Raw genomic sequence first — 12950 nt, forward strand, 5'->3', positions numbered from 1 at the left:
CAAATTGCAAGTGTAGAAACCTGCACAGTGTTTAGAACACTCAAGAATGCTTATGGGGTACAGAGAGAGCCCCTTCCTTTTGTTTTTGCCTTTGTTGCAACTATGTATTGAGCTACATCTTTATAAACAGTTCCTATTCCTTCTGGCTGTAAATGCTCTATAGAGGTATACATGTCTCCTGTGGTGGACCCCTGTGGACATGGCTAAATTACCTGGTTTCTTGCAGCTGCCTCCCCCACCCCCTTATCTCGCCTCATTATGTTTTCTAGAAACCTTCCTGAGCCCTTGCTGAGGAATAAATAAATTTTACTTATTGTCAAATAAGAGAGAGCCAGGCCAGATTGCAGGCTCTATGATTTTTCCTTGAAGAAGTGTTTTACAGAGGCCCCAAGGCAACCCACTCCAGTACTCTTGCCTGGAAATTCCCATGGACGGATGAGCCTGGTAGGCTGCAGTCCATGGGGTCACTAAGAGTCGGGCACGACTGAGCGACTTCACTATCACTTTTCACTTTCATGCATCGGAGAAGGAAATGGCAACCCACTCCAGTGTTCTTGCCTGGAGAATCCCAGGGACGGAGGAGCCTAGTGGGCTGCCGTCTATGGGGTCGCACAGAGTCCGACACGACTGAAGCGACTTAACAGCATCAGCAAGACTTGTTAATATCCTAAATACTGAAAATAACTTCTAACAATGGGCCCTATACTTGAAAATGTACCTATCTTGTGTTATCTTACACAACCGTTTTTGCCCACCCCATTTGAGATCAGAATCCATATCATTTTTGTAGGCTCCTAAATGTATCATGGGACCGGGTCATCTCACCTACAGTGCCTAAGGCATAATGCCTTCTGCTTCATGTTTCTGGAGAGTGGGTAAGAAATTAACTAAAAAAGGGTTTGGTGACCAATTCTTTTTCAAAAAGATGGTAAGAGATGGCAATCTGATACCTCTTCCTGATTTTAACCAAGACGTTTCCTCCTCATGTTGGCCCGGATTGAGTTCATCAGGCCTCTGCCTCGCTTGGCTTGATAGCCTATGCACAATTTTGGCTTAATATTAGTTATCTCATGAGAGACCTATTAGAGTTTTCATCATGATTTGCATTAGACTGCCTGAGAATTCTATGACAGCTCAGGAAGTGTGTCCCTTCATAGCTCAGATTTCCACAGTGAATGTGTGTTTTCCCAACTGTAGTAACCCATGTGACCCTTGACAAACGTTGCCTTACTTTGGCATCAGGCATGGTAGTGTTTTTCTTTAAATTTTACTTAACTGCACACTTTTAAAACCTTAAATCCTGAATGGAGCCTCAAGTCATAACCACAAAACATGGTTTGATGTATTAGATTTATGGGAGTGAGGGGCCCTGGAGCCAGATTGTTGGCATCTAAATCCTGGCTGTGCTAACCATTTGCTAGCTGGCTAAACTGTTAGGTTTACTTATTCTCACTTAATCTTGGTCTCTACATCTGTAAAACGAGGATAGCAATAGGAACTACATCACCAGGGTATTGTGAGAATTAACTGAGATGATAAAGACAAAACGCTAGCAATGGCCATACTATGCTGTCCTACGTTTCTGACTTTAGTCAATTGTGTGGTTTATTTATTTATTCACAAAGGTCCATGAAAGAAGAGAGATGATGGTTATTCTCTGGAAGTTGGCAATGAGGACAGAGAGTTTTCTTGTCAACATGTCGCTGCCATGTTTTCGTCCCTATGTATGCTTCAGTCACTGAGGAAGGCTATCTTATATCTTATATCTGGGTATATCTTTCCTTTTCTCCTTTGCTTTTCGCTTCTCTTCTTTTCACAGCTATTTGTAAGGCCTCCTCAGACCTCAGCGATCAATGCAAAGAAAGAGAGGAAAACAATAGAATGGGAAAGACTAGAGATCTCTTCAAGAAAATTAGGATACCAAGGGAACATTTCATGCAAAGATGGGCTCAATAAAGGACAGAAATGGTATGGACCCAACAGAAGCAGAAGATTAGGAAGAGGTGGCAAGAATACACAGAAGAAATATACAAAAAAGATCTTCACGACACAGAAAATCACGATGGTGTGATCACTCACACTCAGCTAGAGCCAGACATCCTGGAATGTGAAGTCGAGTGGGCCTTAGGAAGCATCACTATGAACAGAGCTAGTGGAGGTGATGGAATTCCAGTTGAGCTATTTCAAATCCTGAGAGATGATGCTGTGAAAGTGCTGCACTCAATATGCCAGCAAATTCGGAAAACTCAGCAGTGGCCACAGGACTGGAAAAGGTCAGTTTTCATTCCAATCCCAAAGAAAGGCAATACCAAAGAATGCTCAAAGTACCACACAATTGCACTCATCTCACATGCTAGTAAAGTAATGCTCGAAATTCTCCAAGCCAGGCTTCAGCAATACGTGAACTTCCAGATGTTCAAGCTGGTTTTAGAAAAGGCGGAGGAACCAGGGATCAAATTGCCAACATCTGCTGGATCATCGAAAAAGCAAGAGACTTCCAGAAAAACATCTATTTCTGCTTTCTTGACTATGCCAAAGCCTTTGACTATGTGGATCACAGTAAACTGTGGAAAATTCTGAAAGAGGTGGGAATACCAGACCACCTGACCTGCCTCTGGAGGAACCTGTATGCAGGTCAGGACGCAACAGTTAGAACTGGACATGGAACAACAGACAGGTTCCAAATAGGTAAAGGAGTACGTTAAGGCTGTATATTGTCACCCTGCTTATTTAACTTATATGCAGAGTACATCATGGGAAACACTGGGCTGGAAGAAGCACAAGCTGGAATCAAGATTGCCGAGAGAGATATCAACAACCTCAGATACGCAGATGACACCACCCTTATGGCAGAAAGTGAAGAAGAACTAAAGAGCCTCTTGATGAAAGTGAAAGAGGAGAGTGAAAAAGTTGGCTTAAAGCTCAACATTCAGAAAACTAAGATCATGGCATCCGGTCCCATCACTTCATGGCAAATAGATGGGGAAACAGTGGCTGACTTTATTTTTAGGGGCTCCAAAATCACTGCGGATGGTGATTGCAGCCATGAAATTAAAAGACGCTTGCTCCTTGGAAGGAAAGTTATCACCAACCTAGAAAGCATATTAAAAAGCAGAGACATTACTTTCCCAACAAAGGTCCATCTAGTCAAGGCTATGGTTTTTCCAGTGGTCACGTATGGATGTGAGAATTGGACTATAAAGAACGCTGAGTGCCGAAGAATTGATGCTTTTTGTCTGTGGTGTTGGAGAAGACTCTTGAGAGTCCTTTGGACTGCATGGAGATCAAATCAGTCAACCCTAAAGGAAATCAGTCCTGAATATTAATTGGAAGTGCTGATGCTGAAGTTGAAGCTCCAATACTTTCGCCATCTGATGTGAAGTGCCAACTCACTGGAAAAAAACTCTGATGCTGAGGAAGATTGAGGGCAGGAGGAGAAGGGAGTGACAGAGGATGAGATAATTGGATGGCATCACCGACTCAATGGACGTGAGTTTGAGCAAACTCCAGGAGATAGTGAAGGACTGGGAAGCCTGGCATGCTGCAGTCCAAGAGTCACAAATGGCTGGACACAACTTAGCAAGTGAACAGCAACAATAACCCTTAATAGAGAAGCTTTCACCCTTTCTGTGTTTGAAGTGGAAAATGGAGTATAAAGATTTCAGCCATTTAGGTCTAGTCACTTTCTCCCTCCCTGTTCCCCTTTCTGGTTTGTTTTCCCTTTGAGAACAAATAAGAAATTTAATGCAGTTGACCAAAGCAAGTTGGCCTGAGAAATGAGAGGAAGAATGGAATTTTGGAGAGGTTGGGGAAAAATGGCATCATAGTCAGAAAAAAATAGTATAGATAAGGAAAATCTCTTCTCAGTCATGAAGGAGGAGGGCTCAATGTAGCAACTCAGAGGCCCTAGTCTTTACCTTGACATTAGCATCAGGAAGTGTGCTATAGGACAGGGGTCCTGTAATTTTATATATAAATTCATAATACTTTTGTGCTCAAGGTTCTGGTCCATATTTAAATCCCTAACATGAATCAACGATGTAGCATCCCAAGCTAGCTGGAAATTTTCCAGAAAAACAGAAGCTTAAGCCTTTTAAAGATTTGGTAGTAATATGCCCTATATGTAGTTATCACCTCTATAATTTTTCATTTCAAAAGGAAGTTGAGGAAATAGATTTTCTCTTCTTTTGAGTGATAGCTGTATTTGTAAAATTACAGTATACCAAGAGCAAGGAACCTGCTTGGGTTTTGGAGCTTTAATTCCAGCTCCATTTATTAACTGAATTTCTGCACCTACATTTTCTCATTTGTCAAAGGAGAATCTATTTTAAAGTAATCAGTGGGCATGATACTTCTGTTTGAACTAAAAAGAAATAATCAGAAGAGAAGAAGGATGGTATATAAGAGAGACAGACACCTTTCTGAGATCCTCAAATATTCCACATATATGGTCATTCACTCTGCTTGCTCTGGCGGCACTCATATGGAAAAAAAATATGGACTACTAGAGGTGAGGTTGAATGAATTGGAAATCCAGGAAGAGAACCCAGATGTTATTATACCATAGGCAGAGAGGTTCTTAAACATTCTTTGACCATAACCCACAGCAGCACTGCCTGAGGACTTGGTGTGGGAAGTGTACTGTACATAGTGCTCTGCAGAGTGGCACTGGGATTAGTTCTTTTAGGGGTTGTGGTCCTAACAAACTTTTTAAATGGTAGTGGAAGCAAACAGTAATCCAAATAATAAAAAAAACTAAATACAAATAATAGATAACAGTAAATAGATGAAAGAATATGTAGTTAATTATTCTGGGAAGGAATAATAGCTCAAATTTATTGAGCACATACTATAGGCTAGGCACTGAGCTATACTGTTATCTTCCCAATCTCTTATATAGTTCGAAACAAGCCTTTTCAAGGATTCAAACTGACAGCAGTGGCTCTAAGCCAGCTCTTCTTTTTGTGTAGGTCCTTTAAAGGAAGCCCTTTGCTTTGTTATCTTATACGAGTCTAGGTACCAAGTACATGAGCAATAAATAAAGATTGGATTGGATCATCAGGGACCTTACCAAATACGAATCTCAACCAGAGATCCGTCAGATCATAGTAAAAGCAAAAGAGTTACAGAAAAACATCGGCTTCTGTTTTATTGACTATGCTAAAGCCTTTGATTGTGTGGATCATAACAAACTGTGGAACATTCTTAAAGAGATGGGAATACCAGACCACCTTACCTGCCTTCTGAGAAATCTGTATGCAGGTCAAGAGGCAACAGTTAGAACCAGACATGGGACAATGAACTTGTTCCAAATTGGGAAAGGAGTACATCAATGGACATGAGTTTGAGTAAGCTCTGGGAGTTGGTGATGGACAGGGAGGCCTGGCATGCTGTGGTTCATGGGGTTGGAAAAAGTCGGACACAACTGAGTGACTGAACTGAACTGTACCTGCAAAGCATTAGTACTTTTCAAGAATTTTGTACTTATGTCATCTTTCATAAATGACTGTGTGGCAGTAAAAAGAAAATAAAGATGAGTGAAATATTTGATGTCTTAATTACTGTCGAGAAATTTTTCTATACACCCCATTCCAATACTTAGCATTCTTAATTATATTTATCAGTCCTTCCCACTAGACCAGTACTGTCCCATAGAAATATAATGTAAGCCCCATATGCAATGTAGAATTCTCTAGTAGAGACACTTAAAATATAAAAAGAAACAGGTGAAGTTATGTTAGTATATTTTATTAAATTGTGTCCAAATTATTATTTTGACATGTCATCAGTATACAAAGTTAGTAATGAAGTATATGACATTTCTAACTAAATCTTCAAAATCTGTTATGTACTTTTATACTCATAGCACATCTCAATTCAGACTAGCCACATTTCAGTTGGTTAGTAGTGACACGTATATAGTGGCTACCATACTCACCAATGGACTTCTTAAATATCCTTGAAATTTACTGTGTAGGAACTTAGAAAACCCTTGTATCCCCAACCCCAGCTCAGAGCCTAGCAGATAATTAAATGAATAAAATACATTCTTATGTTATTACTAATTGCCTTATCAAGTATAATAAGATCCATTTTAGGTATTATGGAAAGGAACAAAAATGAAGAGGAAAGGACAGGAATAAATATTTTATATATGTGTATGTGTCTCCTCTATATAAAATATTTATTCCTGTCCTTTCCTCTTCATTTTTGTTCCTTTCCATAATACCTAAAATGGATCTTATTATACTTGATAAGGCAATTAGTAATAACATAAGAATGTATTTTATTCATTTATTTAATTATGTGCTAGGCTCTGAGCTGGGATTGGGGATACAAGGGTTTTCTAAGCTCGGAGAAGGCAATGGCACTCCACTCCAGTACTCTTGCTTGGAAAATCACATGGACCGAGGAGCCTGTTAGGCTGAAGTCCATGGGGTCACTAAGAGTCAGACACGACTGAGCAACTTCACTTTCACTTTTCACTTTTATGCATTGGAGAAGGAAATGGCAACCCACTCCAGTGTTCTTGCCTGGAGAATCCCAGGGACAGGGGAGCCCGGTGGGCTGCTGTCTATGGGGTCGCACAGAGTCGGACATGACCGAAGTGACTTAGCATAGCATATGTGTCTCCTCTAAGGTCTTGGGAGGGCAGTGAGATGGCCACCGTTACCCTGTTTCTACCATTTTGGAATCTAAAATGGCAGATAGAAGAAATTCTTCTGAAATTTTCTCCTTTGGTTATGTACAATATGTTCTTGTAGTTTTTTTTTAACCTCTACTACATAATAGGAGAAGGAAATGGCAACCCACTCCAGTATTCTTGCCTGGAGAATCCCAGGGACAGAGGAGCCTGGTGGGCTGCCGTCTATAGGGTAGCACAGAGTCGGACATGACTGAAGCGACTTAGCATGCATGCATGCATGCATTGGAGAAGGAAATGACAACCCACTCCAGTATTCTTGCCTGGAGAATCCCAGGGACAGAGGAGCCTGGTGCTCTGTGGGGTCGCACAGAGTCAGACACAACTGACGTGACTTAGCAGCAGCAGCAGCAGCTACATAATAGGGGCATTTGAAGACAGCATCCCTTTCTGGTTCATCTTCTTATCCCCTACTATGTGAACAACAGAATACTCACTCCATGAAGATTTGTGCCATTCTTTAGAGTAGGTTACCTCAGGTCTGCCTTTTCCCTTAGAGTTTATTGACTATAACTATGTGGAATCTGCCTGCTGCTGGCATAGTTCTCAAAGGTGGTTAGCTTCCTTAAGATAACATAGTGCCAAAAATGCAGTTTTCATGAAAAGCATATGTAAATAAAAAGTGCCAGAGGAGGTTTTTGGGAAACTGTATGGAACAGAAAGGCAAAGTCACTAAAGCCACGTATTCATTTTTGTTGGGTCTGTACTATTCTTGGAAATAAGATGATTAGAAAATATTTTGTGTTCTCCTTTACGTTAATGTCTCTGAACTAAATGTATTTTTACATGAAGAGTGAGGACAAGTATAAATAGAATCCTTAAATACAGTGATTTACTCTCTTGTCTCCAAGTTAGTAAAAATTCCTTTCTTGGTTTGTGTGTTTACTTGCTTATTGCCTTTCACTCCCACCAAACTGTAGTGCCCATAAAAATGAGTGATCATATCTTTCTTATTAATCAGTGTGTACCCAAATGGCAATCCACTCCAGTACTCTTGCCTGGAAAATCCCATGACAGAGGAGCCTGGCGGACTATAGGCTATAGGGTCACAAAGAGTCGGACACGACTGAGCAATTAAACAACAATAACCCAATGTAGTACTATGCTGGGCATGTAGAAGGTGCTCAATAAGTAATACTGAATTAATGAGAAAGAAAGAAAGTGCTAAGTCATGTCTGACCCTTGTGACCCTATGGACTGTAGTCTGCCAGGATCCTCTGTCCTTGGGATTGTCCAAGCAAGAATACTGGAGTGGGTTGCCATTTCCTTCTCCAGGGGACCTTCCTTGGGCTTCCCTGGTGACTCAGCTGGTAAAGAATCCACCTTCAGTGCGGGAGACCTGGGTTCGATCCCTGGGTTGGGAAGATCCCCTGGAGAAGGGAAAGGCTACCCACTCCAGTACTCTGGCCTGGAGAATTTCATGGACTGTGTAGTCCATAGGGTTGCAAAGAAAAGTCAAGCAATACTGGATTAATGAAAGAATGGGATATTTATTACACTGCAATAATATTCATGATTTTTACAAATGGATGATCAAAATGTAAGTGAGAAGTAGGGAAAAACACACAGTGTCATGATTTTTGAAGGTGTTTTTTGTGTAAATAAACATGATTTACTGAATACTGTTCCTCAAATAACTCTGAAGAATCTGCTGAATTTCTGATTAACTTCTATTTGCTTTATATCCATCATCTATGGAACTAAATAAACCCTATCCAATTATTTTTCATTCACTACATATAATAACACATTGCTCAAAAAAAGGGATGAAGATGGGACTTCATATTGTACTTTGGAAGCATAAGGCTTGGTTTTGTTTTGTTTGTTTGTTTGTTTTGCATGTAAGGTAGAACGTCACTGACCTAGTTAGATGAAGTTTAGCTAAAATTTAACCATGAGAAAAAAAGAAAGGAACTGTATTAAGCAAAGTTCTCTAGAGCAGTCAGCGATTGGAGACACAGGAGAGCTGAAGCTATAGTTCCACTATGAGTCCAAAGTTGTGAGAACTAGGACAGTTGATAGTTTAGTTCCAGTTTGATTCCAAAAGCCCAAGATCCAGCAGAGCTGATGCTGTGAGTTCCAGTCTGAAAGCTGACAGGCTCAAGACCCACGAAGAGCTGATGTTTCAGTTCTAGTCCTAAGGCATGAAAAGATCCATGTCCCAGATCAAGTGGTCAGGGAGGAAGAGTTCCCTCTTTTCAAGACAGAAGCGTGTTCATCCTTTTTGCATTAGGGAAAGCAATCAGCGTTGCTCAATCTACCCATTCAAACCTTCATCTCATTCAAAAAACACACTCATGAACACACCCAGTATGATGTTTCACCAATATCTGAACACCCTATGGCTAGGTCAAGTTGTTTAATAAAATAAGTCATCACAGCTACTCCGAGAAAGGACCTCTTGAGATATTATAGATGGAGATTTTTATTGTTGCTGCAGTGTTCTGTTTAGCTCAGTTATATCTTGGATCTTTGTTAAAACTACCTTGTAAATCTGGGAAAGTGATCTAGTGGTTCTATAGAGTCTAGCTAAGGTTATCCACAAAGAATAGTGTGATTATGTACTATGATAATTTGGGTAGGGTTTAGAAAGAGCTGTTGCATAATTGGTTAGAAAAGAGCCACTGCATGATTACATAATTTCTTAACATCTAGTAAATTATGGAACTTCCTTACCTGAACCTTCTCTTCAGTTCACTTCAGTCACTCAGTCGTGTCCAACTCTTTGCGACCCCATGAACCACAGCACGCCAGGCCTCCCTGTCCATCACCAACTCCCGGAGTCCACCCAAACCCATGTCCATTGAGTCGGTGATGCCATCCAGCCATCTCATCTTCTGTCGTCCCCTTCTTCTCCTGCCCTCAATATTTCCCAGCATCAGGGTTTTTTCCAGTGAGTCAGATCTTTGCATCAGGTGGCCAAAGTATTGGAGTTTCAGCTTCAACATCAGTCCTTGCAATGAGCACCTAGGACTGATCTCCTTTAGGATGGACTGTTTGGATCTCCTTGCAGTCCAAGGGACTCGCAAGAGTCTTCTCCAACACCACAGTTCAAAAGCATCAATTCTTCAGCCCTCAGCGTTCTTTATAGTCAAACTCTCACATCCATACGTGACCACTGGAAAAACCATAGCCTTGACTAGACGGACCTTTGTTGGGAAAGTAATGTCTCTGCTTTTTAATATGCTTTCTAGGTTGGTGATAACTTTCCTTCCAAGGAGCAAGCGTCTTTTAATTTCATGGCTGCAATCACCATCCGCAGTGATTTTGGAGCCCCTAAAAATAAAGTCAGCCACTGTTTCCCCATCTATTTGCCATGAAGTGATGGGACCGGATGCCATGATCTTAGTTTTCTGAATGTTGAGCTTTAAGCCAACTTTTTCACTCTCCTCTTTCACTTTCATCAAGAGGCTCTTTAGTTCTTCTTCACTTTCTGCCATAAGGGTGGTGTCATCTGCGTATCTGAGGTTGTTGATATCTCTCTCGGCAATCTTGATTCCAGCTTGTGCTTCTTCCAGCCCAGTGTTTCCCATGATGTACTCTGCATATAAGTTAAATAAGCAGGGTGACAATATACAGCCTTAACGTACTCCTTTACCTATTTGGAACCTGTCTGTTGTTCCATGTCCAGTTCTAACTGTTGCGTCCTGACCTGCATACAGGTTCCTCCAGAGGCAGGTCAGGTGGTCTGGTATTCCCACCTCTTTCAGAATTTTCCACAGTTTACTGTGATCCACATAGTCAAAGGCTTTGGCATAGTCAAGAAAGCAGAAATAGATGTTTTTCTGGAAGTCTCTTGCTTTTTCGATGATCCAGCAGATGTTGGCAATTTGATCCCTGGTTCCTCCGCCTTTTCTAAAACCAGCTTGAACATCTGGAAGTTCACGTATTGCTGAAGCCTGGCTTGGAGAATTTCGAGCATTACTTTACTAGCATGTGAGATGAGTGCAATTGTGTGGTACTTTGAGCATTCTTTGGTATTGCCTTTCTTTGGGATTGGAATGAAAACTGACCTTTTCCAGTCCTGTGGCCACTGCTGAGTTTTCCGAATTTGCTGGCATATTGAGTGCAGCACTTTCACAGCATCATCTCTCAGGATTTGAAATAGCTCAACTGGAATTCCATCACCTCCACTAGCTCTGTTCATAGTGATGCTTCCTAAGGCCCACTCGACTTCACATTCCAGGATGTCTGGCTCTAGCTGAGTGTGAGTGATCACACCATCGTGATTTTCTGTGTCGTGAAGATCTTTTTGTATATTTCTTCTGTGTATTCTTGCCACCTCTTCCTAATCTTCTGCTTCTGTTGGGTCCATACCATTTCTGTCCTTTATTGAGCCCATCTTTGCATGAAATGTTCCCTTGGTATCCTAATTTTCTTGAAGAGATCTCTAGTCTTTCCCATTCTATTGTTTTCCTCTCTTTCTTTGCATTGATCGCTGAGGTCTGAGGAGGCCTTACAAATAGCTGTGAAAAGAAGAGAAGCGAAAAGCAAAGGAGAAAAGGAAAGATATACCCAGATATAAGATATAAGATAGCCTTCCTCAGTGACTGAAGCATACATAGGGACGAAAACATGGCAGCGACATGTTGACAAGAAAACTCTCTGTCCTCATTGCCAACTTCCAGAGAATAACCATCATCTCTCTTCTTTCATGGACCTTTGTGAATAAATAAATAAACCACACAATTGACTAAAGTCAGAAACGTAGGACAGCATAGTATGGCCATTGCTAGCGTTTTGTCTTTATCATCTCAGTTAATTCTCACAATACCCTGGTGATGTAGTTCCTATTGCTATCCTCGTTTTACAGATGTAGAGACCAAGATTAAGTGAGAATAAGTAAACCTAACAGTTTAGCCAGCTAGCAAATGGTTAGCACAGCCAGGATTTAGATGCCAACAATCTGGCTCCAGGGCCCCTCACTCCCATAAATCTAATACATCAAACCATGTTTTGTGGTTATGACTTGAGGCTCCATTCAGGATTTAAGGTTTTAAAAGTGTGCAGTTAAGTAAAATTTAAAGAAAAACACTACCATGCCTGATGCCAAAGTAAGGCAACGTTTGTCAAGGGTCACATGGGTTACTACAGTTGGGAAAACACACATTCACTGTGGAAATCTGAGCTATGAAGGGACACACTTCCTGAGCTGTCATAGAATTCTCAGGCAGTCTAATGCAAATCATGATGAAAACTCTAATAGGTCTCTCATGAGATAACTAATATTAAGCCAAAATTGTGCATAGGCTATCAAGCCAAGCGAGGCAGAGGCCTGATGAACTCAATCCGGGCCAACATGAGGAGGAAACGTCTTGGTTAAAATCAGGAAGAGGTATCAGATTGCCATCTCTTACCATCTTTTTGAAAAAGAATTGGTCACCAAACCCTTTTTTAGTTAATTTCTTACCCACTCTCCAGAAACATGAAGCAGAAGGCATTATGCCTTAGGCACTGTAGGTGAGATGACCCGGTCCCATGATACATTTAGGAGCCTACAAAAATGATATGGATTCTGATCTCAAATGGGGTGGGCAAAAACGGTTGTGTAAGATAACACAAGATAGGTACATTTTCAAGTATAGGGCCCATTGTTAGAAGTTATTTTCAGTATTTAGGATATTAACAAGTCTTGCTGATGCTGTTAAGTCGCTTCAGTCGTGTCGGACTCTGTGCGACCCCATAGACGGCAGCCCACTAGGCTCCTCCGTCCCTGGGATTCTCCAGGCAAGAACACTGGAGTGGGTTGCCATTTCCTTCTCCGATGCATGAAAGTGAAAAGTGATAGTGAAGTCGCTCAGTCGTGCCCGACTCTTAGTGACCCCATGGACTGCAGCCTACCAGGCTCATCCGTCCATGGGAATTTCCAGGCAAGAGTACTGGAGTGGGTTGCCTTGGGGCCTCTGTAAAACACTTCTTCAAGGAAAAATCATAGAGCCTGCAATCTGGCCTGGCTCTCTCTTATTTGACAATAAGTAAAATTTATTTATTCCTCAGCAAGGGCTCAGGAAGGTTTCTAGAAAACATAATGAGGCGAGATAAGGGGGTGGGGGAGGCAGCTGCAAGAAACCAGGTAATTTAGCCATGTCCACAGGGGTCCACCACAGGAGACATGTATACCTCTATAGAGCATTTACAGCCAGAAGGAATAGGAACTGTTTATAAAGATGTAGCTCAATACATAGTTGCAACAAAGGCAAAAACAAAAGGAAGGGGCTCTCTCTGTACCCCATAAGCATTCTTGAGT

This window comes from Bos javanicus, chromosome X, assembly GCF_032452875.1.
Source record: "Bos javanicus breed banteng chromosome X, ARS-OSU_banteng_1.0, whole genome shotgun sequence".
Classification (NCBI taxonomy): Eukaryota; Metazoa; Chordata; class Mammalia; order Artiodactyla; family Bovidae; genus Bos; species Bos javanicus.